The 25,481-nt window shown below is 48.5% G+C and overlaps 1 protein-coding gene across 2 annotated transcripts in view; it reads right to left on the bottom strand.

The window, feature by feature from the left end:
• KIF1C (kinesin family member 1C) overlaps nt 1–25,481 on the bottom strand; it is a 949,797-nt gene that overhangs the window by 227,240 nt on the left and 697,076 nt on the right. The window lies entirely within an intron of this gene.

Raw genomic sequence — 25,481 nt, forward strand, 5'->3', positions numbered from 1 at the left:
TTTCAATTTGCTGCCATGTTTGAAGGCTACGTCCATAAGCCTTCATAAAATCATGTAGCAATCCATCAGAAAAATGATCTTCATGGTAGTTCATCTTTAGGCCTCCTTCTCCATCCTTCATACCAGAATGGGAAAGTCTGTGCTACAGGCAAGGTCCAAAAATGTATGTACGTTAAATGAAGTCACATTGAAACCTGGATCCTTTATGGAAGGTTAACATCCTCCTGTGCAGTCCGTGTGAACCTACACATGAATAACAAACCACCCCATTCCAGTTTTGACATGATTATTTTGAATAAAGCAAGGCTGGTGCATGTTTCTCAAGGAGATAGCTTATTGGGTGTTGTGTAGTAGGGTGAGCAAGGACAGAGCATCGAAATCACAATGAAGGCAATTTTCCATTACTCGGATGTACTATTCTGCCTTTTTAAATTCCAGTACTGTGTCTGAGAGAGGCAAACATTACCTCATTTATGATCATATGTAGAATTCCTCACCCTCAATAAATCTCATGTTAAAATATATATTACATACCCTTCCAAGATAGTATTTAATCAGGTATTTCCATCACATATGAAGTCTAACTGCCACCCTGGAGAAACCATGACATAGCAGCCAGATGCAAGGAGGTCACAGGCTACTGTTACCATGCCAAGTCAGCAGACTCTTCTTACCTTTCGGTCGACATAACAGGACTTCCTCACAAACTGGAGGAAGCATTTTTAAGTCTTGCCTAGGCAGCGAATGCGCTGTCTCTAAGAGACATGCTGTATCTCAAATATATACTTTAAAAAAATGCCCATCTCTTTCATTGGTCCCTCTTCCTGCCATTTAGAAATGGTGGCTTTTCATTGGTGAATACCCTTAGTAGTCCCTCCTTTTAGAATGTTGTATCCTCCCATGAGGACTGCCCCTTTTCCATGTGTGGTCACTTGTTATTGTTATTTATTAAAACTGTAATTAATACAGCTAGTGATCTGCACTTTTGAGCGCGTCGTTTGCAAGGGACGGAGCTTCAAATGCATAGCATTCACAATGAGAGCACTTTCTGCCTTTTGCAGGTTGATAACAGCCAGCCTTCTTACATTGAAAAGCAGATCCGCAGCGTAGGATTCGTACATTCTGCTTGAGCAGCAAATGTTGTAACGTAAACAATTATACATATCACATACTTTGTTTTTGTTGTTCCAAATAAAGTTTTGTCAGCACTGGTAGAGCAGGCCGTGTCATCTTAACCCCTTCAGTGCCCGCCCCTTTCCCCGCCCAGTGCCGGCCGTTGCATTAGCGGGCGGGGTCTATGACGAGCTGGACTCGTCATGGGCACAGCGCCACCGCGGCCCATGACGAGTCCAGCTCGTCATGGGCACTGAAGGGGTTAAAGATCTGCTTAGAAGGTGCATGTATACAAGTTTGAGTACGCGAAATGAAAAATAATGCTTTATTTCCATAAAATAAACTATGCATGCTCGATGGTTCTCAGCGCCAGGACGCTCCCAGGTGTCCCTTCTGACACTTTACAGACATACAACCTGCTGCACACTCCTTGCCCATCCCTCCTCCCATTCCCCATTCCCTCTCCCACCAGCTGATTAAACTAATTAGCATTCAAGCAGAAGGAGCTCAGAACATTCCTCCCCCTGCTACACGTTTTAACACCCTGACCATGCACTAAAACACAGCTTTTTTTTTTTAAATCAGCACACGCAGCTTTTATTTAATCAATACATTAATTTAACTTTATGCGGTAGCATTCCTAACTTGCATTCCTGTGCTGCATTGATCCTTTCACACGCTCTCAGTTGCCTCCATTTCTCCAAGCATTATTTATCAGGGTTTGAAGCCAAATGGAGCAAGAGTTCCATTTACGACCCTTTTCTGTTGTAACTGCTGCCTATTACCTGCCCACTTAACTCGGCCTGCAGCCTCTTAAAAGATTAGGGTCATATCAATACCAAAAGGCTCTGCTAACCCTAAACCAAAAAACAAATGAAAAAACGCTCTCATTTGCAACGCCAATATCTCTAACTTTCACCAATGCAGGACCGATTGCATTGTAAGGCAAATGCTACTTACCAGTATGCATCTGTTCTTGGCATGTAGAGCTGCAGAGCTACACACTGTGCATAGATCGCCATCTGGTGTTGGGCCCGGATGTTTGCAGTTGTTTTTCCTCTTGGAATGCCTTTGGAAGTCACGAGGTTGGTGACTCTTCCTTTGGATCGTATTGCGCATGGGCTTCGGCTCCATCCTCAGATATTTTTTCGCCAGCAGGGAAATGATGGAGCGTAGTAATAAGCAGTGAAGATGCCCATGTGTGCTGTGTCTAAATAAGATAAACTGGAACAGATAAAGGTAGCTGGGGAGGCGGGTGGGCGTGTGTAGATCTGCAGCTCTACTTGCCAAGAACAGATGCATACTGGTAAGTAGCATTTGCCGTTCGAGGCATATGAGCTGCAGATTACACACTGTGCATAGATTATATAGCAGTACTCGCTCCTAGCGGCGACCACCAGTATCTGTTGCAGTGGTTTGAAACAATGTTTTGAGTACAGCCTGGCCCACACTAGCTTGTTGCTTAGTTTGCACATCTACACAATAGTGTTTAGTGAAAGTGTGCGGTGTAGACCCTGTAGCTGCTCTGCAGATGTCATCTAAGGGAATGCTTCCTAAAAATGCCATGGAAGCCCCTATCTTACGTGTAGAGTGGGCTTTAGGGGGAACAGATAGCGTTCGTTTTGCTTTGTGGTAGCAAATCTGTATGCGTTTGACAATCCACCTAACTATCCCAGATTTGGAGATGGGGTTGCCTTTGTGTGGTGGTGAGAAAGATACGAACAGTTGTTTGGTCTTACGAAAGGGTTGTGTTCTCTCGATGTAGTAGAGTAAGGCTCGTTTGACATCTATTGTGTGGAGAGCTCTTTCTGCAATGGTCTGTGGCTGCGAGAAAAATACGGGCAGTTCAACAGATTGGTTTAGATGAAAGGGAGAAATTACTTTAGGGAGGAATTTTGGATTAGTGCGGAGAACAACTTTGTTATGATGCATTTTCAGAAAAGGTTCTTGAATGGTGAGTGCTTGTATCTCACTGACCCTTCTGAGGGAAGTAATGGCCACCAGAAAAGCAGTTTTCCATGTTAGGAATTGAAGTTCACATTTTTGTAGAGGTTCAAAGGGAGGCCCCATTAGTCTGGTGAGAACGATGTTTAGGGTCCACACAGGTGAGGGTGGCACTCTGGGGGGAATTATTGTCTTGAGGCCTTCCATGAAGGCTTTTATGGCAGGTACTCTAAAGAGTGATAGATGTTGCCTGTTTTGTAGATAAGCTGCTATGGCTGCAAGGTGTAGTCTAATAGATGTGTAGGCTAGATTGCATCTTTGTAGGTGTAGTAAATAACCTATGATGTGTTGAATGGACACATCTAGGGGATTGAGGTTATAGTTGTGACAATAGACCACAAAACGTTTCCACTTGGCTGCGTAGCAAGCTCTAGTGGTAGGTCGTCTAGCTTCTCTAATAACGTTCATACAGTCAGGGGGAAGATTTAGATAACCGAATTCTAGGATTTCAGGAGCCAGATCGCAAGGTTGAGCTGAGCTGGGTCCAGGTGCCTGATCTCTCCATGGTTCTGGGTTAAGAGGCGTGGAGAGAGGTGTAACTTTTGGTGCGGTACTACAGAGAGTTCCAGCAGTGTGGTGTACCACGGTTGTCTGGCCCAAGTTGGTGTTACTAGGATGAGAGTGAGGGAGTGTTGTATTTTGCGCACCACTAATGGAATAAGTGGGAGAGGGGAAAGGCGTACGCAAATCTGCCTGACCAGTTCATCCATATTGCATTGCCTTTGGATAATGGGTGTGGATACCTGGCGGCGAAGCTTGGGCATTTGGCGTTTTCGTGGGTGGCGAAGAGGTCTATCTGTGGATCCCCCACATTTGAAAGTACGGGTGAAAAACTTGTGGATGGAGTTCCCACTCGAGGATCAGTTGCGTTTGTCTGCTCAGCAGATCGGCCATAGTGTTTGGGGTATGGCCCATCTCCATATGCTCTGTGCTAGCTGAGAGAGCTGCGGAGAGTGTATGCCCCCTTGTTTTTATATATAGTACATGGCTGTCATGTTGTCCGTGCGGACTAAGACGGCCTTGCCTGAGACATGTGTTTGAAAGGCCTTTAGGGCTAAGAATATGGCTAGTAACTCCAGATGGTTGATGTGGAGTAACTTTTGTTGAGGCGTCCACCTGCCCCGTATGGTGTGATGTAGTAGGTGAGCCCCCCAGCCGGAGAGAGATGCGTCCGCTGTCAGTACTATGAGGAACCGGTTTCAGGAACGGTCGCCCTTTGGAAAGGTTTGTGGTGGTCCACCACTGCAGAGACCAATGGGCACGACCGTCTACCAACACCAGATCTGTCAATTGACCCTGGGCCTAGTTCCATTGGCACGCTATGCACTCTTGGAGAGGATGCATCTGGAGTCTTGCGTGAGGTACTATGAATATGCAAGAGGCCATCATTCCTATAAGTTGCATGAACACTCGAGCTGGAAGAGAGTGTTCCGGGTGAAATTTGGCGCGTAGAGCCTTTATGCTTGCTATCCTGGCAGGACTGGGATAGGCTAGCGCTTTTGAGGTGTCTATGGTGGCACCGAGGTATTGTTTTACGTGGGACGGTTGCAGATGGGACTTCGTGTGATTTAATGTGAAGCCCAGTTCGTGAAGTAGTTGGATAGTGGCGTGAGTGTGTTGTACACGCTGGTTGTATGAGTTGGCTTTTATGAGCCAGTCGTCTAGGTATCGGGAAGACATGATTGTGTTAGCTTCGCAGGTGTGCTGCCACTACTGCTAGGCACTAGGTAAACACCCGTGGTGCTGTGGTGATTCCGAATGGGAGCACTTTGAATTGATAGTGTTGACCGTCCACTACAAATCTGAGAAACTTCCTGTGAGCCTTGTGAACAGGAATGTGGAAATAGGCGTCCTTGAGGTCTGGGGTGGCAAGGAAGTCGTTTTGGGAGAGCAGGGGAAGTACCTGCTGGAGTGTGACCATGTGAAAATGGTCTGAGTGTATATAGTGATTTAGGGGTCTGAAGTCTAGGATGAGCCTTAGAGTGTCGTCCCTTTTTGGTATGAGAAAATATAGGGAGTAAACTCCCATATTTTGTTGGTGGGTAGGAACTAGTTCTATCGCACTCTTTTGTAGGAGGGAGATTACCTCCTGCTTTAGTAGTGACAAATGTTCCTGTGACATTGGGCGTTGTTTGGGTGGAATGTTTGGGGGGGTAGATGTTAGTTCGAGGCAGTAGCCTGACCGAATTATTTGTGTTACCCATTTGTCTGAGGTGAAAGTAGTCCAGACAGGAAGGAAATTGTGAAGTCTGCCCCCGACCGGAGTGGGATGGTCTGGGGGGAGTGGAGGGAAGTCATTGGGTAGGGGTGGAGGCAGAGCGGGAGGTGTTAGTCTTGCCTCTGCCTTTATTATTGTTGCCCCTGTAGCCGCCTCTTTGGTAACCCCTTGTGAAGGTGGATTGGGTAGGGGCTTTATAGGAAGTAGAAGCGTTATCGGAGGAGTAGCCTCTGGAGGTGCTTCGAAAGGAAGAGCGGCGAAAGGAGCGCCTGGGAGGGTGCGACTGTAAGGCTCCCATAGACTTCACCGTATCTGTGTCTTTTTTCATTTTTTCCAGGGCATTGTCAACTTTTGGGCCGAACAGATGTTCCTGGTCAAAGGGGTGGTTCAGGATGGAAGCTTGCACCTCGGGTTTGAAACCTGAAATTTGTAGCCAGGCATGCCTACAGAGGAGGACGCTGGTATTAATTGCCCTAGAGGCGGTGTCAGCTACATCTAGGGCGCAGCGAATGGAGGTGTTGGTGATGGTTTTACCCTCCTGGATTAGCTCGTTGGCTCTATTTTTGTATTTGTCAGGGAGTTGTTGCATTATGGCTTCCAGTTCATCATAATGTGCCCTGTCATATCTTGCCAAAAGCGCTTGTGTGTTTGCGATGCGCCATATGTTGGCAGCCTGGAATGCAGTGCGCTTGCCAGATGCGTCCAAGAGTTTGGACTCCTTATCAGGTGGTGGTGCGTCGCCTGATGCCTGGGAGTTTGCACGCTTTCTTGCAGTGGACACTACTAGGGAGTCTAGTGGTGCTGGCCCTCTGATGTAGGTGGGGTCTGTAGGGGCAGCCTTATACTTCTTCTCGATGCGAGGGTTGATTACCCTGGCCCTGACTGGGTCTTTAAATACCTCCGGTGCGTGCTTGATAACCCCTTTAAGCATGGGCAGGATGGAAGTGGCCCTGTGTGTTGTGTCGAAGGTATCTAGGTGGAAGTCTTCCTCCACGGGGTCTGTATGGTAGTGTGCAGCCCTATGGAGTAGTTGATTAAACCCCATTGTGTCTCCCGGGGGGGGGGGGGGGGGGGGGGGGGGGGCGGTGTCTTGAAGGGGAAAGATCGTCCTGCGGGATGTTAGGGATGTCTGGAATGTTATAGTCGTCCCATGGGTCTGGGGAGCCTGTAGGAGTGGGGTCCCCTGTGGGTTGGTCATGGGGCTCGTCCCCTGTGTCATCGTAGACATAGTCATCATCCTCATCCGGAGAGGGTGGGGGGGAATGATGAGGTGGGGGAGGAGAAGGAGGAGGTGGAGGTGGAGGAGGAGGTGGAGGTGGAGGAGGGGGTGAAGGTATTCTCAAAGGGGAGGTAGCAAAGTCTTTCCTCTTTGGAGGTGGAGCTGGGGCAGGTTTGTCCAGCGGTCTCTTTTTGATGCTGAGCATCAAATGTCCAGTTTTAGGGTCTTTGACAAGCGTTTTTTGTAGTTGAACAGGCCGAAATAGTTCTTCAGTGAGTGACCAATCCGTCGGCGCCGAAGGCGTCGGGCCGTAGGTTTTTTATTCTTGGAGTCGGCATCGGTTCGTTGTTTTGAACTGTGCGGCTTCGAGATGGCTGATTGTTTCCTCGGCTCCGAGATGACTTTCAGCTTCGAGGTGTGGGTGTCGATGGCTTTGGGTTTTTTGCTCGGCTCTGGGGACGGTGTCGGTACCGAGGAGCTGGTGCTTGTCTTCGGCGCCGAGTGCTTCGGTGTGGAGCTCGGTGCGGAGGAGGAGGCCATTTTCTTTTTCGGCGCCGGTGCGGAGGAGTGTTTCTCGACACCGACAGTAGGCTGGCTCGAGCCCAAGCCGCCAGAAGGCTTGGTAGGCTTCTTAACCGGGCCCAAAGGCGAGGTGTGGGAAGCAAGGTCTTTGGCCGTGCCTAGGCCCGAGGGCAAAGGCGTGACCGAAGCTTTTTTCGATGCCGTCGAGGGTGTGGGGTGGGGGTGGATGTTAGTACTCAGCCCCTCTGTGCCGGAGTGATGTCCTCGACATCTGAGTCGTCTGCTTCGGAGGCGCTGACAAGGCCCTCTTCGGTGTGCTGTTCTTCTGGAGCATCGACGTCTTCTCCGAAGATGTCGTCTGGGATCGCTGTTGACGAGTGTGCCATGGTTCTCCTCGCCCTTCGGTCTCGAATGGTCTTCTTGGACCGGAAAGATTTGCACGCCGGACAATCTCGAGCCTCGTGTTCAGGGGAGAGGCAGAGGTTGCACACCTCATGGAGATCGGTGTGGGGAAATTTGGACCCACATCGAGGACACCTCATGAATGGAGTCCTTTCCATCAGCCAGGACCGGAGCTTAGGTAGGCCCGAAGGCCTTCGTCGACGACCGGAATCAAAGACTTCGAACGATGAGTCGCGTCGAGTGTGTAGATCGCGATCGAAAACAATACAGCGAAAAGGGGAGGATTGCGCGCCGATCAGAAGAACTGGAAACTGTTTGGAACCGGAGCGTCAAGAACACACCCGAGCCCGATGGCGGAAAAAAACAATCTGAGGATGGTGCCGAAGCCCATGCGCAATACGATCCAAGGGAGGAGTCACATACCTCGTGACTTCCAAAGACTTTCCAAGAGGAAAAACAACTGCAAACATCCGGGCCCAACACCAGATGGCGATCTATGCACAGTGTGTAATCTGCAGCTCATATGCCTCGAACATGCTTTTTCCCATAGTAAACACAACACACCTCTGCCTGTAAAATAGATTTTTAGGTGTCCACTTTTTGGGATATCAGTTTGGGGCTACTTTTTTAAATGAGTTGCACAGCAAAATGTGGTCTTCTTTAGAAGTATGGAGTGGAGAGAAATGAAAATGCTACTTACCAGTATGTATCTGTTCTTGGCATGTAGAGCTGTAGATCCGCATATTTTTGCATAGATCGCCATCTGGTGTTGGGCTCGGATGTTTGCACTTTGTTATTGTAGAAGTCTTTGTAGTCACGACATAGGCGACTCCTCCTTTGGTTAGTAGTGCGCTGGGCATCGACTCCATCTCCAGATTGTTTTCGCCATAAAGGGTAATGATGGAGTTAGTTAGAAAAATAAATGATGTCCATGTGTAATGTATCTAAGTAGGATAGTACTGCAACACAGATAGGTGTCCGGGGAGGCGGGTGAGCGTATGTGGATCTACAGCTCTACATGCCAAGAACAGATGCATACTGGTAAGTAGCATTTTCCGTTCGAGGCATATGAGCTGTAGATCGCATACTTTTGCATAGACTATATAGCAGTTACCTCCTTAGTGGTGGCTACCTGTATGTGTTGCAGCAGTTTGAAAAAGTGTTCTTAATACAGCCTGGCCAACACTACCTTGTTGTTTTGCCTGCACATATACACAGTAGTATTTTGTGAAAGTGTGCGGTGTACACCATGTTGCGGCTTTGCAAATGCCATCCATGGGGATGTTTCCTAAGAATGCCATGGATGCCCCTAGTTTGCGTGTAGAATGCGCCCTAGGGGGAATGGATAATGTACGCTCTGCTTTTTGGTAGCATATTTGAATGCATTTAACGATCCACTTGGCAATCCCAGCTTTTGATATAGGATTGCCCTTATGTGGTGGTGAGAAAGCTACGAAAAGTTGTTTAGTTTTCCTGAAACTTTTTGTCCTTTCAAAGTAGTAGAGAAGAACAAGTTACTTACCTTCGGTAACTATATATCTGTAAGAAACATTAGTAGTGATAGATTCCTTACCTCAGAATTACCCCCAGGCGTCAGACTGGATCCGGAAAGTACCCCTGCACGTCGGAAGGTGGCGTCGTGCGGCTCCGTGTCCGTCGTTGGCATCGTGGTCGCCGAGATGACGTCGCAACAGCTACTTCAGTTCTATACACGACTTTCCACGCCAGAAAACGCAGAGCTATGCAAGATACTGAACACTGGTGCCTTGAATCTAGGTCCCTGAAAGGGATGACCTTAAACATAGAAATCAGTTCGCAGAACCGGGAGGATGGGTGGGACAGTAAGGAATCTATCACTACTAATGTTTCTTACAGATATATCGCTACCGAAGGTAAGTAACTTGTTTATCTGAAAGAAACACATAGTGATAGATTCCTTACCTTAGAATAGATACCCCAGCAATACCAACACCGGTGGTGGGTCTGCGAACCAAGATCACACCAGGAAGTCTCGGAGAACAGAACGGCCAAAGAAGCCGTCTCTCCGGACTTGGCTGTCCAGGCAGTAGTGCTTAGTAAAAGTGTGCAGCAAGGCCCACATAGCTGCCTAGCAGACGTCTTGCAGGGGGGACACCACGTCCCAATGCTGTAGTGGCTGCAGTCGCCCTGGTGGAATGGGCGCGGTGCCCCAACGGAGCTTCCTTTTTAGCCAGAGAATAATAGGCTTTAATACACAAGATGACCCATTGGGAGATAGTCTGCTTGTGTACGGGCTGACCTTTTTTGGCACCAACGTAGCCAACAAAGAGCTGGTCATCCACCAGGAACTGCTGTGTGCGGTTCATGTAAAAGGAGAGGGCACGTTTTGGGTCCAGACAGTGGAGCCTCTCTTCCTCTCCAGAAGGATGCGGAGGTGGAAAGAAAGTGGGCAAAGTGATGGTCTGCCGATGTGAAAGGCAATGACAACCTTTGGCAGAAAGGATGGACGAGTCCTGAGTACAACCTTGTCCGGATAGACAGATAGAAAAGGAGGCTTACAAGAAAGAGCCTGGAGCTCACTCACTCTCCTGGCAGAGGTGATGGCAACCAGGAAAGCAGCCTTCAAGGTCAGCAGACAAGGAGGACAATTGTGCAGAGGCTCAGAGGGAGCGCACATTAGATATGTAAGAACTAGATTCAAGCCCCACTGTGGCATTGCGCAAGGAATAGGAGGGAAAAGATGAGTAATGCCTTTGAGAAATCTATTTACAACAGGGGACTTAAAAAGAGAGGGCTGATCAGGGAGCCTGAGAAAGGCCGAAATAGCAGAAAGGTAGCCCTTGATAGTTCCCAGAGTGGAGCCCTGCTGGGCAAAGGAATGAAGAAACAGAAGAACTTCGGAAAGAGGGGAAACAAAGGGGATCCACAGCCTTTGCTGTGCACAATGCCACACATTTGTTCCACCTGCAGGCGTATACCAACTTAGTGGAGGGCTGCCAGAATGACATCACAGACTTCAGGAGGCAAGTCAAAAGGAATCAACTGCCACTGCTCAATCTCCACGCAAAGAGGTGGAGGCTGGACAAGTTAGGGTGGAGGACCGTCCCCTGCTGCTGCGACAGAAGATCCTCCCGAAGAGGCAGTCGGATCGGGGGGATCGATGGTCATACTGAGTAGCTCGAGATACCATACTCTTCGAGCCCAGTCCGGAGCCACAAGAATGACTTGGGCCCAGTCGCGCCTGATCTTCAGCACTCTGAGTAGAAGTGGTAAAGGCGGAAAGGCGTACAACCGACCGCAAGTCCACTCGCGACGAAAAGCGCCACCTAGCAAGTGCCGCCTTGGTAAATGCCAATGTGCAGAACTGCTGACATTGCGCGTTCTATTCGGTGGCGAATAGATCTAACCAAGACTCTCCTCACGGTTGAAAGAGACCTTGCGCCACGTCTGAGTGAAGACGCCAGTCATGATCCATCATGCACCTGCGGCTGAGTTTGTCCACCCTGGCGTTCAGTGAACCGGCCAGGTGTTGAACCACCAGGGAAATGCCCTGCTTTCCAGCCATGTCCAGAGGCGCAGAGCCTCCTGACATAGGGTGCACGACACCGCCCTGCCCTGTTTGTTGTAGTACCACATGGCGGTTTTGTTGTCTGTGAACACCTGCACCACTTTCCCTTTGACAGAGGGAAGGAATGCCTTCAGTGCAAGTCGGATCGCCCAAAGCTCCAGAAGGTTGATATGGAGCTTGGACTCCGCCGGAGACCAGAGGCCTCTGATCTCCGCCTCTCCCATGTGGCGCCCCATCCCAGGAGGGACGCGTCCGTCACCACTGTGTGCTCCGGTTGGGGAAGGGAGAGGGATCTGCCCTGGACCCAAAGTCAGTTTGTGAGCCACCACTGCAACTGCTGTGCAGTGCCCTCTGAGATCTGGACGTAATCCGACAGGTTCCCCTTATGCTGCACCCACTGGAACTTCAGGTTAAACTGCAGAGCCCGCATATACCATCTGGCATGAGTGACCAGCAGGATGCAGGAGGCCATGAGGCCCAGTAGCCTCAGGGTCATCCTGACCGAACCCCAGGATAGAGGCCGAAAGATCGGAATCATAGCTTGAATATCCTGGACTTGCCATTCGGGAGGATAGGCCCGAAACTGCGTCGTGTCCAGAACCGCTCCGATGAAGAGGAGCTTCCGAGAGGGAATCAGGTGCGACTTCGGCACATTGATGGAGAACCCCAGCAAATGCAGGAGGTCGGCCATAGTCTGGAGGTGGGAAACGACTGCCTGGGGCGAGACCGCCTTCAACAGCCAGTCACTGAGATAGGGGAAGACTGGAACACCTGATCTGCGCAGATGAGCTGCGACCACCGCCATCACTTTCGTGAACACCCGAGGGGCGCTGGTAAGGCCAAAGGGGAGCACGATAAACTGAAAATGCTCGTGGTCTACCGTGAACCGCTAGTAACGCCGATAGGTCGGCAGGACGGGAATGTGGAAATATGCGTCCTGCAAGTCCAATGCTACCATCCAGTCTCCAGGGTCGAGGGCAGACAAGACATGAGCCAGAGTTAGCATCTTGAACTTCTCCTTCCGGAGCAAGCGATGGATGTCCCTGAGGTCCAAGTTAGGACGCAGGCCCTTGTCCTTTTTGGGCACCAGAAAGTAGTGGCAATAACAACCAACTCCTACTTCTGGTGCAGGAACGAGCTCAATGGCCTCCTTGGCCAAGAGAGCCACGACTTCCTGTTGAAGAAGTGCCAAGTGATCCCCCGACATGCGGTGGTACTGGGGTGGCATGGCTGGAGGGGTAGCCTCGAAGGGGAGGGAGTAGCCCCTCTGGACTATGTCAAAAACCCACCTTTCCGAAGTGATGGTGGCCCAGTGGGGGAGGTGATGGCGAATCCTGCCGCCCACTTGCGTTTGATGGGCCTGAAAGACCGGACTAGGAAGGTTTTGGGGCAGTAGTGGCCGGGGTGGAAGTGGACTGACCCGCCCGCTGGCCCTCTGAACCGCCTCTGCGGTTCCCACGTCCTCGGCCGCACTGAGACTTTTGCTGCTGCGACCTGTGGCTCTGAAGCAAACAAGCTGGGGCGCCCCTTCCGTTGCTGCGAAAGGCAGAAGGCGGAGGAGGGCGAGTGGCCGACAGGCCCAAAGACTTGGCCATAACCTGTGAGTCCGTAAAACGCTACAACGTGCTATCTGCCTTGTTGCCAAAAAGGCGAATGCCATAAAAGGGCATGTCCATCAGGGTGTTCTGGACATCCCCCGAGAAGCCAGTAGTCCTCAGTCAGGCGTGGTGGCTTAGCGCCACCGTCGTGCAAATCGATCTGCCCAGCAAGTCGGTGGTGTTAAGGCCACAACGTATTGTGTACTTGGCTGCATCTCTCCCCTCAGCAATAGCTTTCGAGAGAACTGTCCATCCCTCTTCCGGCACTGAGGCAGCACTTGCTCCACCGTATCCCACACAGAGTGGGCGTAACGGCCCAAGAGGCATGCTGTGTTCACAGACCGCAGCCCTAAACTGGCGGAAGAAAAAATCTTCCCTATCCGGAGGTGCAGTAGGGAATGCACTCTGGGACGTTGAGGCTTGGACAACCAAGCTCTCAGGGGTGGGGTGTTGGGAGAGGAAAAGTGGGTCATACTGCTGGGCGATGGCGTCGGGCCACGTTCCTGTCCACAGGAGACCCTGTGTTGAGCCTGGACCAGGTGCCCAAAAGAACGTCAGAAAGTGCCTCATTGAAAGGCAGCAGTGGCTCCGCAGAGGTAGCCGCCGGCTGAAGCACTTCTGTCAGGAGGTTAGTCCTGATGGCCACGGTAGGGAGTTGGAGGTTGAGGGCCTCCGCCGCCCTTCGCAACACCACTGCATAACTTGCACCCTCCTCCTTAGACACGGTAGGAGGAGTGAGCATGCCAAGGTCAGCAGAGGTGTTAAGACCGCTGACATCCCTAAGATCCTCAACCCAGTCCAGGTCATACTCACACTGAGCTGTGAGAGGGTCCTCAGACCCCTCCCAGTCCTCCCCTTCCTCCTCAGGCTGAGGTACAGGCCAAAAATAAGGAGGCTGGACATAGGGGTAGAAAGGCCCCATCGGTGTCGGAATTGGCGTTGAGCGACGCAATTCCGGCTCCGTGTCCATGTCGGGGCTGAAACCGGGGCCGTCGTCGTCCGGTGCCACGGGCGACGCCGGTGGTGGTGCCAGTGGGGTTGACATTGGTGGAGGTGTAACAAGGTCAACCGGGGTCCAGGCCTGGATCATTGGGGGCCCTGCGGCGCAGGGGCCGAAGCCGACAGCGATGCCAGAGCCGCCGGCAGTCAAGGGCGAGGACCCCCAGTCGGGCCCGCGGGGCCCGAAGACGCGCCGGTAGGGCCCGACAGCCCAAAAAGGCGGGCCATGGCTGCCAGAAATTCCTGGAGCTGGGCCGGAGTCGCCGACGGACCCGGGAAGGGCGGGTAGGCCGACGGCAACACCGTAGGCTCCGCCGGAGCTGTGGGGGAGGCACCACCCGCACCCTCAGCTGCGACGGGCAAGGGGAAGTCATCAAGCGATGACGCTTCTTTGAGTTCTTGTGCCTCGTCTTACCTGACCCTGAATGCGAAAACTTCGATCCAGAAGAACAATGGTGATGGCTCCGCGACCAGTCCCTCGACCTCCCACGAGACCAGGACCTTGAGCGGAATTCAAGCAACATTCGGGACTGCTCCCGCAAAGTCTTCGGCGCCATGGCCCGGCAGTCGGTGCACGACTTGGGGTCGTGGTCGCGCCCCAGGCAGTAGAGACACACGAGCTGCAGATCCATCACCGACATCATCCGATGACACTCCCCGCACAACTTGAAAGCGGGCATCCCTACGACACCTGGAGTCGATCGACTCGTAAGAAATCGAGACAAAAGGTCTCAAAAACACAGTCAAAAAATGACTAGGGGTACTACTCTCTCTGGACCTGTGCTTGCTGGCGCGGAAAAAGAAAGAACTGACGCCAGCTTGCGAGGGCGGCGTCTAAGTAGCTGCCGCGACGGCATCTCGCGACCACGACGCCAACGACAGACGCGGAGCCGCACAACGCCACCTTCCGACGCGCAGGGGTACTGCTGACGAAAACTTTCCGGATCCAGTCTGACGCCTGGGGGTAATTCTACGGTGAGGAAACTATCACTATGTGTTTCTTTCAGATTAGCTCTTTTGACGTCAAGCGTGTGAAGAGCCCGTTCAGCTACTGAGTCAGGTTGAGGAAAAAATACTGGGAGCTCAACAGACTGGCTAAGGTGAAAGGCTGAAATTGCGTCAGGTAAGAATTTAGGGTTTGTCTTAAGAACCACTTTGTTGTGATGGATTTGCAAAAATGGTTCCTGTATGCTTAATGCCCGGAGTTCACTTAGTCTTAGGAGAGATGTGATGGCTACAAGGAAAGCTACCTTCCATGTGAGGAACTGCAACTCACATTTATGTAAAGGTTCAAATGGGGGACCCATGAGCCTTGTTAGGACAATGTTTAGGTTCTATACTGGAGAGGGTGGAACTCTGGGAGGAATTATCCTTTTAAGGCCTTCCATGAAAGCTTTGATGGGAGGCACCCTAAACAATGACAAGTGTTGTCTGTTTTGTAAGTAAGCTGCTATAGCAGCAAGATGTAAGCGTATAGATGTATATACCAGATTACATCTTTGTAAATGCAGGAGATAACAAATAATGTTTTCAGTTGAAGCATCTAGCGGATTGATGGTGTTGTTATTGCAATAAACAACAAATCTTTTCCATTTAGGTGCGTAGCATGCTCTAGTGGTAGGACATCTAGCTGCTCTAATAACGTTCATGCAGTCTGGTGGGAGATTGAGGTAACCAAACTCTAAGACCTCAGAAGCCAGATCGCTAGGTTCATTTGAGTGGGTTCTGGATGCCTCATCTTGCCATTGTTCTGTGTGAGAAGCTTTGGGGAAAGGGGCAACTTTTGGTGTGGGACTACTGAGAGTTCCAGCAGTGTTGTGAACCATGGTTGTCGGGCCCATGTTGGCGCCACCAGGATCATTGTGAGAGACTGTTTGAGATTGCGCACTAGTAATGGAATGAGCGGGAGAGGCGGAAAAGCGCACACAAATCTGCCTGACCAGTTCATCCATATTCCATTGCCTTTGGACAGTGAGTGTGGATATCTGGAGGCGAAGCATGGGCATTTTGTGTTTAAATGAGTGGCAAAGAGATCTATGTTTGGGTGGCCCCACATTTGAAAAAACGGATGAAGAACTTGCGGATGAAGTTCCCATTCGTGAATCTGCTGTTGTTGACGACTGAGCAGATCCGCAATTTGATTGTGTATCCCAGTAGGTGCTCTGATAAGAGGTATATCTTTTGAGGAATGGTCCATCTTCAAATGCTTTGTGCTAGGCGTGAAAGCTGCAAAAAGTGTGTCCCCACCTGTTTTTGTATATAGTACATTGCTGTCATGTTGTCCGTTCGGACTACGACAGTTTTACGTAGGAGATGCTTCTGAAATTATTTTAGGGCGAGAAATATGACCAGTAACTCCAGGTGATTGATATGAAGGAGTTTCTGTTGGGGTGGTCCACATACCTTGAATGGTGTGGTCTAAGAGATGAGCTCCCCAGCCGGTGAGCAATGTATCAGCTGTTAGAAATATTTGTGGAACCGGGTCTAAGAACGGCCCCCCTTTGGAAAGATTTGTAGTGCTCCACCATTGCAGAGAGCGATATGTGCGGCTGTCTACCAACACCAGATCTGTAAGTTGACCCTGAGCTTGGTTCCACTGTTGTGCTAGACATTCCTGTAGTTGGCGCATTTTGAGTCTTGCGTAAGGAACGATTAAGATGCAAGAGGCCATCATCCCTTTTAGCTGCATGCATACGCGTGCTGGTAGTGAGTTTTGCGGTTGAAATTTTGTTATGAGGGCTTGCATACTGGCTGTTCTTGCTGGATTGAGGTATGCAAGGGCATTGGAAGCATCAATTGTTACACACAGATACTGCTGGGTGTAGGAGGGCTGGAGATGTGACTTGGTGAGGTTTATTGTGAATCCCAAGTTGTGTAGCAACTGGATTGTGGTGTGTGTGTTTTGCACACAATTGGTGCGTGAATTGGCTCTTATGAGCCAGTCGTCTAGGTAAGGAAACACGTGAATGTGTTGTCTTCTTAAGTCGGCTGCTACCACCGCAAGGCTTTTTGTTAAGACTCTGGGTGCTGTTGTGACTCCGAATGGAAGGACTTTGAACTGGTAATGTTGTCCGTCCAGTACAAACTACAGGTATTTTGCCGTCCTTTTTGGGAATGAGGAAATAAAGGGAGTAAACCCCTGTACCTTGCTGGTGTAGGGGAACCAGTTCTATTGCATGTTTTTGCAAGAGAGAGAACCTCCTGCTTGAGAAGTGTTAAATGTTCTATAGACATTGGACGTTGTCTGGGAGGTATGTGGGGGGGGGGGGGGGGGGGGTGTAGAAGTAAGTTCCAGGCAGTAACCATACTGGATCATATGTCTCACCCACCTGTCTGTAGTGATGGAATTCCAGACAGGTAGGAATTGTGATAATCTTCCACCGACTGGAGTGGAGTGGTCTGGGGGGAGTGGAGGGAAGTCACTGTTTTGTGGTGGGGGAGTTGCGGGTATTGGAACCACAGCCTTTCCCTCTGTTGCTATTGCCTCTGTAAGTCCCTCTAAAATATCCTCTGCTAGGGGAAGTTTGAGTGGGGTTTTTGTACGTGGAAGAGGTATTTTCTATGCCAGTTGTTTTGGAGGCGCCCCTATAAGAGGAGCAACGAAAGGAACCTCTACTAGTTGTTGCTTGTAGAGCCCCCATAGATTTGGTTGTTTCTGTGTCCTTTTTCATCTTTTCTAAAGATGTGTCCACAGTAGGTCCAAACAAGTGTTTCTGATCTAAGGGCTGATTGAGGATGGTAGACTGCACCTCTTGTTTAAAACCAGATATGCGTAACCACGCATGTCTGTGTAGTAACACACATGTATAAATCGTGCGAGATGCTGTATCTGCTGCATCCAGGGCACATTTAATAGAGGTTTTTGTAATTAACTTTCCCTCTTCTATAAGATCGTTTGCCTTGGTCTTATATTGGTCTGGGAGATGCTGCATGAGCTTTTCAAGCTCATCGTAGTGAGCCCTGTCATATCTTGCTAGTAAGGCTTGTGAATTGGCGATACGCCAGAAGTTTGCCGCCTGGGACGCAACTCTTTTACCTGATGCGTCCAGTAGTTTAGATTCTATGTCTGGCGGAGGTGCATCACATGTGGTTTGGGAATTTGCCCTTTTACGGGCACTTGCCATTACTAATGTGTCAAGAGGAAGTTGACCTTCAATGTAAGCTGTATCACTTGGAGCGGGTTTGTATTTTTTTTCAATTCTAGGATGGAGCACCCTAGCTCTGACAGGGTCTTTAAAAATCTCAGGGGCATGTTTAATCATCTCTTTGAGCACAGGGAGAGAGTTTGTTGTTTTTTGAGGCTGTGAGAATATCTCTAATAAAAAATCCTCTTCCAGGGGGTCTGAATGGAGTTGAACCCCATAGTATTGTGCAGCTCTATTTATTAGTTGCGCAAACCCTACGTTGTCCTCTGGAGGGGATGGTCTGGAGGGGTATACATCTGGCTCAGGTATATCTGGGGCATTATAATCTTCCCAAGAGTCATGAGGTGGAAAACTGTGGGTGTCATCATCAGTATCTGTATCATGATGTGGTGGGTCTATGTTTTCATCCCCACCCCCTAAATCCTCATCATCGTCTAGTGGTGCAGGTGATAGAGGAGGTACTGGCGAGTGTGCTGGAGAAAGTATAATGGTTGGAAGCTGTGGAGGTGGAGAAAAAGGCCTCATAGGTGAGGTGGCTGAGTCTTTTTTTTTTTTAGGGTATCTGAGGTGTTTCTGAGGTGTCCAATGTCCTCTTTTTAGGTGGTATAGAGGTGACCTGTCCAGTAATACGGTCAATATGGAGTGTCTTTTGCTTAGAATCCGGTGGATCTGGATGGAAAAGTGCCTTGGATCGGTTGCCTTTTTTCAGCACCGAGGACTTAGGCTCTGAGTGGTGTTTTGGAATATCTTACTTAGCTTTAGGAGGAGCTTTTATGTCCTTCTGCTTATGTGGTGTTTTCAACTCTGAAGGCTTAGGCTGTTTTTTCGTATCCAAAGTCTTGGATGGGATTTGCTTCGGTGCCAGGGATTCCGGTACCTTGGGCTTTGCTTTTGGTGCCGAAGAGTCTGGTGTCGACGGTACCTTGGGCTTATGTTTCGGTGACGAAGATGGTTTTTCGGGACCGTGATGTGGCTGTCTCGATCTCGAGCTGCCTGAAGGCTTTGTGGGCTTCGGAGCCGGGCCCCGAGGTGGGACTTCTGAAGTATTGTCACGGTGTAGACCCAGACTCCGAAGGTGAAGGTGTTACCGGAGCCTTTTGTTTTTTCGGGGCAGGGACGTCTACATCAGTACGCTCCGTTGATCTGGAGTAATCGACTGGTCTTCTGAGTCCGATTCGTCGGCTTCGGAGACGCTGGCTTGTTCATCTCCTGTCTCCGGTTCCAGATCGTCGGGGCCTGCCTCGAAGATGTTTGCTGGCGCCGAGACTGTTGATCTGGACATTTCGTGACTTAGGGCCCGGCGATCACATATAATCTTCTTGGACCTGAAGGAATCACAGGCCTGGCAGTGTCGACTCTCGTGTTCTGGAGAGAGACAAAGGTTGCAGACCTCGTGGAGATCTGTCTGTGGGAATTTAGCCCCACACTTGAATTTTTAAATTGAGTCCTTTCCATATGCTGGTTGATGGCGCCGATCGACCTAATGGCCCACGATGACAACCGGACTCAAAAATCTCTTGGAAGTGGATACGCGTTGAGGGATTGCGATCGAAACAATACCGTCGAGTGGTGAGAGCTTTGCACGTTGAAGGGGAAACGAAACAACACCGACCCGGAGCGCAGCAAGTCACATACGAACCCGATGGTGGAAAAAAACAATCTGGAGATGGAGTTGATGCCCATGCGGACTACTAACCAAAGGAGGAGTCACCTATCTCGTGACAACAAAGACTTCTACAATAACAAAGTGCAAACATCCGAGCCCAACACCAGATGGCGATCTATGCAAAAGTAGGCGATCTACAGCTCATATGCCTCGAACATGTTCTTATTAATAAAGAGTAGCCTGACATTAAAACGTTGTCTTTAGAAGTATGGTTTGAAGAGAACATGCTCCTCTTAAAGAGGAGTACCCTGGAATATTGAGAGCTGATTGAGAACTTTTTCAAGTATAGTCTATTAAAACTTAGTTTGGGCAAGGGCCTCTGTAAATCATCTGAAAAAGGCACAGCTTAACTACACCTAGTGTATGTGTCGGATTTGTACCTATTATTTGTGGAGAACCAACAGAAGGAGTTTTTTTTTTTTAAAGAAACAATTTAATTCATTTTCCAAGGATGCAAACAAGAAAAGAAAAAAAAAATAGTAATCAGCACTGATACACTATATGACTTTATCATATATGTACTATGGGCTACCTTGAGAGACAGGGTGCAATTTAGAGTTTGGAGGAGAGGGTACTTCGTAGCAAAGGCGACGGAGTGCCCTCTCAGCCACAGAAGGTCCCCCCCACCTCATTTACAGTCAGCGGACCATCAGAATGTCTCCACTGCTGACATACACCTCTGATGGCCCAACAGAGTAATGGCCTCAGAGTTTTTGCCATTTGTCTGCACGCCCTATTTAAAGTGGGCGGACAAATGGCAAGCTTTCAGTTTCAACTCGGAGCAGGGGCAAAGGCAACGGCCCCTCAACAAGCAAGGAGTGAGCAATATTGTCAATCTGAGCAACCACATAATTACACAGGATGAGGAGTCGGTTTTATCAAAGGGTTTGGGATTTGTACCAACGCCAACTAAGGACCCCTTCCGTCTACATACAGAACTGGCCCAGTTCTTCAGGAAAATAAAACTCAGGGAATTCTTCGGTGACCATCAAGAAGATTACAACTCTGAAACCAATACCAGCCTTATGAAGAAGTCTACTTTCTCGCCACCATCACAAGAGGTATCATATAACATTCAAGCATTTGAACAAGCAGTTTTGAATGAGGTGGACAAGATCGATTTCCAGAATACTAAAGGCTTTCAAAACCTGACTAAAGGCGAAAGGAACGCACTTCAATCTTTGAAAAATGACGGACAGCTGGTAATTAAACCAGCCGACAAGGGTGGTGCTATTGTACTCATGAACTTGGAAATGTATCGCAATGAATGCAACAGATTGTTGAGTGATACCAACAGTTATGAGATCTATAACAGTGATCCGACTAACAGCCTTAAGAACCGGATTAGTATTATGGTACATGAGGCAGTCACTAACGATTGGATAACGAAACAAGAAGCCGAATTCCTGACTAATGATAATCCTCGGACTCCCAGATTTTACATCCTGCCTAAAATTCACAAAGGCAAAACACCACCGCCAGGTAGACCCATTGTGTCCGGGATCGGTTCACTGCTTGAACCTTTGTCACAGTTTTGCGATTGGTTTCTTAAACCAATTGTTCAGGAATCGAAGTCATATTTACGCGACACAAAAGATGTCTTATGTCATCTACGAGATCTTGAGATAAGTAACACTGAAGACATATTCATTACTATGGATATTGAGGCGCTTTAAACCAGTATCCGCAGAGACGTACCCTGGCGGTTATCGAACAAATTATGTTGAATATTGAATGGATCTACACCACCCCGATACCTTTCATTTTAGAGTGTGCAGAAATTGCCTTAACTGAGAACTTCTTTGATTTTGAAGGTACCATTTACCACCAGATCTCCGGTACCTCCATGGGAAGCACATTTGCGCCGAGCATGGCATGTTTGTATGTACACCAATTTGAAGAGGATTTTATTTTCAACCAGAACAACCCCTATGCAGCACAACTTAAGACCTGGAAACGCTACATAGATGATATTCTTATCATCTGGCGGGGCACAATGGAAGAAGCTACCTTATTTACACAATGGATTAACTCCAAGGATGAACATCTGAAATTTACACACTCCATTGATAGTAATCAAGCCATCTTTTTGGATCTGGTTATCTCTAGGAGTCCAGATGGGATCCACACAAAAGTACATAACAAACCCACTGACAAAAACAGCTTATTGTTGTATGAGAGCTTCCACCCTAAGGCACTACGACAGAACCTTCCAGTTGGTCAGTTCCTCCGGATACGAAGGAACTGTTCTGACATAAGCACTTTCAACGAACAAGCTAATCAACTGGAGAGGAAACTTCTGGATCGGAACTATCCGGTGACCATGGTAAAGAAAGCTAAAAAGAGGGCCAGGAATAACCATCGAGAAAGCCTCCTGGAAACCACCAATAAAGAAAAAAGTAACAGGATAGTCTGTGTGACTACCTATACTCCTGTATCAAATCGGATCCAAAATATCATCAGAAAGAAATGGTCTATTTTGAATAGCGCCAACCAACAGTGGGAAACCCCACTTTTTGCATTTAAGCGCAGCAGAAGCCTACGTGATGATCTGGTCCAGGCACAGAATGAAACCACAGACCAAGGAACACTCTGGGGCCAGTCAAGACCATACGGACATTTCCCATGTGGCAATTGCGTAGCATGCCCCCAGACATACACAACCAAAGAAGTTGACATTGGGACAGGGAACCCCTGGAGGCTAAAGAATTTTAGCAACTGCAACACTGAGGGGGTAGTTTACCTTCTGACATGCCCATGTAACCTTAGATATGTGGGTATGACCACTAGAAAAATAAAAAACCGAGTTAATGAACACCGTAGCACTATCCGGTGGGGTAGATCCAACACCAAGTTGACTAAACACTTCCTTGAGGCAAACCACAAAGACACTGACATAAGATGGGTGGTTCTGGACGTTATGCAGAAAAGAAAAACGGACGTAAGCCAAGCCCTCTTCCTAAGGGAACAACGTTGGGTGTTCCGCTTACGCAAGTGGGACGTTGGCTTAAACGATGAAATTCCCTGGCTCCAAGTGGGAAGGTAGTAACATGAATAGGAACCCTGGGGACGAATACTAAAGGGGATATTCAATCCACCCGTTCATTCCGGCTAGGAACAAGGTACACTACACTTACTTCCTTCACTGAACTGGTAAAAGAAATTTGATATTCCTAGATTTGGGCTCCTTACACTTTTCCTATACGTGAACTGTCAGTTTAACTATGGGATTGCTTTACATTTAACATCAAGATACATTGTCTCTTTTTGTATATATTACACTCCATTTGTTCATTGTGTAATATATAAGGGTACTCCTCTTTTACTATGCATCGAATATTTTGTACATTATTCTCTCCTCGACATGCGAGGTTGGTTAGCTTGTTCTACAAGGGTTGTTCTGCCTCACTTGCCTGACTTCCGACCCCTCTACTCAGTGGGACGGAGTCTTCCGGTTTTGGCCCCTCCCTCGTGATAGCAGCACTGTAGGGTGTCTCCACCGCGTAGAGAACGCCGGCGCCGCTCTCTCTCTAGACGCGCCTCCAGCTTGCACGCACATCAGACACAACAGACCCGCCCTTTTAGGAGTGACGCACAAACAAGGTGTACGGAATCTATATTTTGATATTGTTACCAGGTTGCCATGGAACACTGGTTCCCTTGGGACCCGAATGACGTACCACCTGGAAGTCAGGTCAAGTCAGGCAACACGAGTGCTGGGCGCAGTTTGGACACCGGATTCCACATAGAGGTTCCGTGTCAACGTTGTAAGCAGGCCCCTCCTGGCACTTTACCAATTAAGGGTGCTATTTAACAACGTTCCCCACTCATGCTCACTCGTCACCGGGGAGGGGCACAGTACACAGCTAGGTGATCCTGCGGAGAACGCACCTTGACGAAGTAAGATGATGGGATATGGATGTTGGATGTCTGCATAGTAGGATGCAGTTCACACCAGTATGCCTCTTCTTTTTTACTTTATTTTCGGCTCAACAATGCTGCCTAAACTTTTCTCTATATGCTTACCTCTTTAGAATTTGACTACAGGGGTTCTCTTTTACTTCCCCTCCCATGGAGTACATAGGGTTAAGGCTGTAGGTAAGAAGTGGGAAGTAATTTTCCCCTTGATTTTATTCACTTGTGTATTCACGTATGTCAGTCACGTGTTATACACTTGCACCACGCGCACTTAATTTTGTGAGTAGTGGCTTCTGTTTGTTTTTTCATGAATGACCCCCATACCTAACGGTTGCCGAGTATGTGTTGTTTATATTTCTTTCTTACAGGGTACTTTTGACCCATATAAACAGCAGAGAGCGACTAAAGTCACTCCGCCGCTGATTTCCTCTAACCACAGTGTTGGTAAGAGTGGAGCCCTGTATTTGTTTAATTACTAAGGTCCTGATGAATGCCGAGTACCTCTGTTGACAGAAGGCAGAAACATGTCGACCCAATTCCAGACCAAAATTCATACGGCGAGGGGATAATAACTTTCTCATTTTCGCTGTGCACTTGTTTTTATATACCATATAGTCTCCTGGATCATTAAAAAAGGAAATGAGGTTACTATAATGGCTTTTAACTTCACTCATTCACTTTGGGCCCCACTTAGGTAGAAGTGCATCCCTGTCGTCAGGTGTATGCCCGCCCTCTATCAATCCGAGTTTTTAGAGGGCGAGGACTGGCCAATGATGAAGCATGACACCAGGTGGTGTGTGAGGCCAGTCCGTAACTTTTAGTGAGATGTCCACACTCACATTCACATAACACTACTCAGCACTGTTTAGGTCATTCCAATAGGAGCGGCCCCATTTGTGTGTAACAAGCTTTCAGTTTTCACTGTCCGTCACTGCCAGGTAAAAGCTGGTAGCAAGGGGCAGTGAAAACGGTAAAGAACAAATTACTTACCTTTGATAATGCCTTATCTGGTTTAGACTATCTAGCTACAGATTCCTTACCTTAGAATTATCCTCAGGAGTCAGACTGGATACAGAACGTTTTTGTGAGCATTAATTCTGTGCACCGCTAGCGGGCATCGTTGGGCTCTGTGTGGCATCGTTAGCGACGTTCGAGGTGCATATAGAGGCACCACCCAGGCGCGCTGTCAGTTACATTTCTCGACTTTCCACATGAGAAGCGCAGAGCCACAAAGTGCATTGACCACTGGTTTTGAAAACTAAGGCCCTGAATTATGAAAGCCCTGTCCCTAGAAATCCGTTAGCAGAGAGGGGAGGATGGGTGGTTCGATAAGGAATCTGCAGCTAGATAGAGTCTCTACCAGATAAGGCTTTACTGAAGTAGTAACTTGTTCATCTGATATAGACTTCTAGCTGCAGATTCCTTACCTTAAAATAGATTCCCAAGAAATACTTCTTAGTAGGTGGGTCTTAACGGTAATAAAACCTGCCGACAAGGGAGGGGGAATTGTCTTATGGGATAGTGGTGATTATGACAACGAGATTTTGAAACAACTTAATAATCCCATACACTATCGCATGATTTATGACAGCCCTACACCACTTCTAGAAGCAAAAAGTTTGTATTTGACCACTGAAGCTTTGGATTGTGGTCATCTATGTAAGAAGGAATACGACTATTTAAATGTTACTACACAAAAAGTGCCCACTATATACGTACTGCCCAAAGTACATAAAAGTGCCCAAAATCCCCCAGGGTCACCCATTATTTCAGCCTGTGGGTCTATACTTGAACCCCTGGCGAAATATATAGATACATTTTTTAAACCGTTTGTGAGCGCCACACAGGCATATGTAAGAGATACCATGGACCTGATTTCTAAAATTGAACACTCTGTGTTCGATGGAGACCGACAACTGTTGGTCTCCTTCGACATCGAGAGTTTATATACTAACATCCCTCAGGACGAGGCACTTATGGTCATGGAAATGTTTCTGGAGCAAAGAGTAAGACCGCACCAGGTACCCACAGATTTTATACTCGAGCTAGCTCAAATTTGCCTGAAGAATAACTTTTTTTCTTTCAAAAAATGAGTTGTTTTTGCAAGTAAAGGGTGTGGCAATGGGGTGT

Source organism: Triturus cristatus, chromosome 12 (genome assembly GCF_964204655.1).
Source record: "Triturus cristatus chromosome 12, aTriCri1.1, whole genome shotgun sequence".
NCBI classification, from domain to species: Eukaryota; Metazoa; Chordata; class Amphibia; order Caudata; family Salamandridae; genus Triturus; species Triturus cristatus.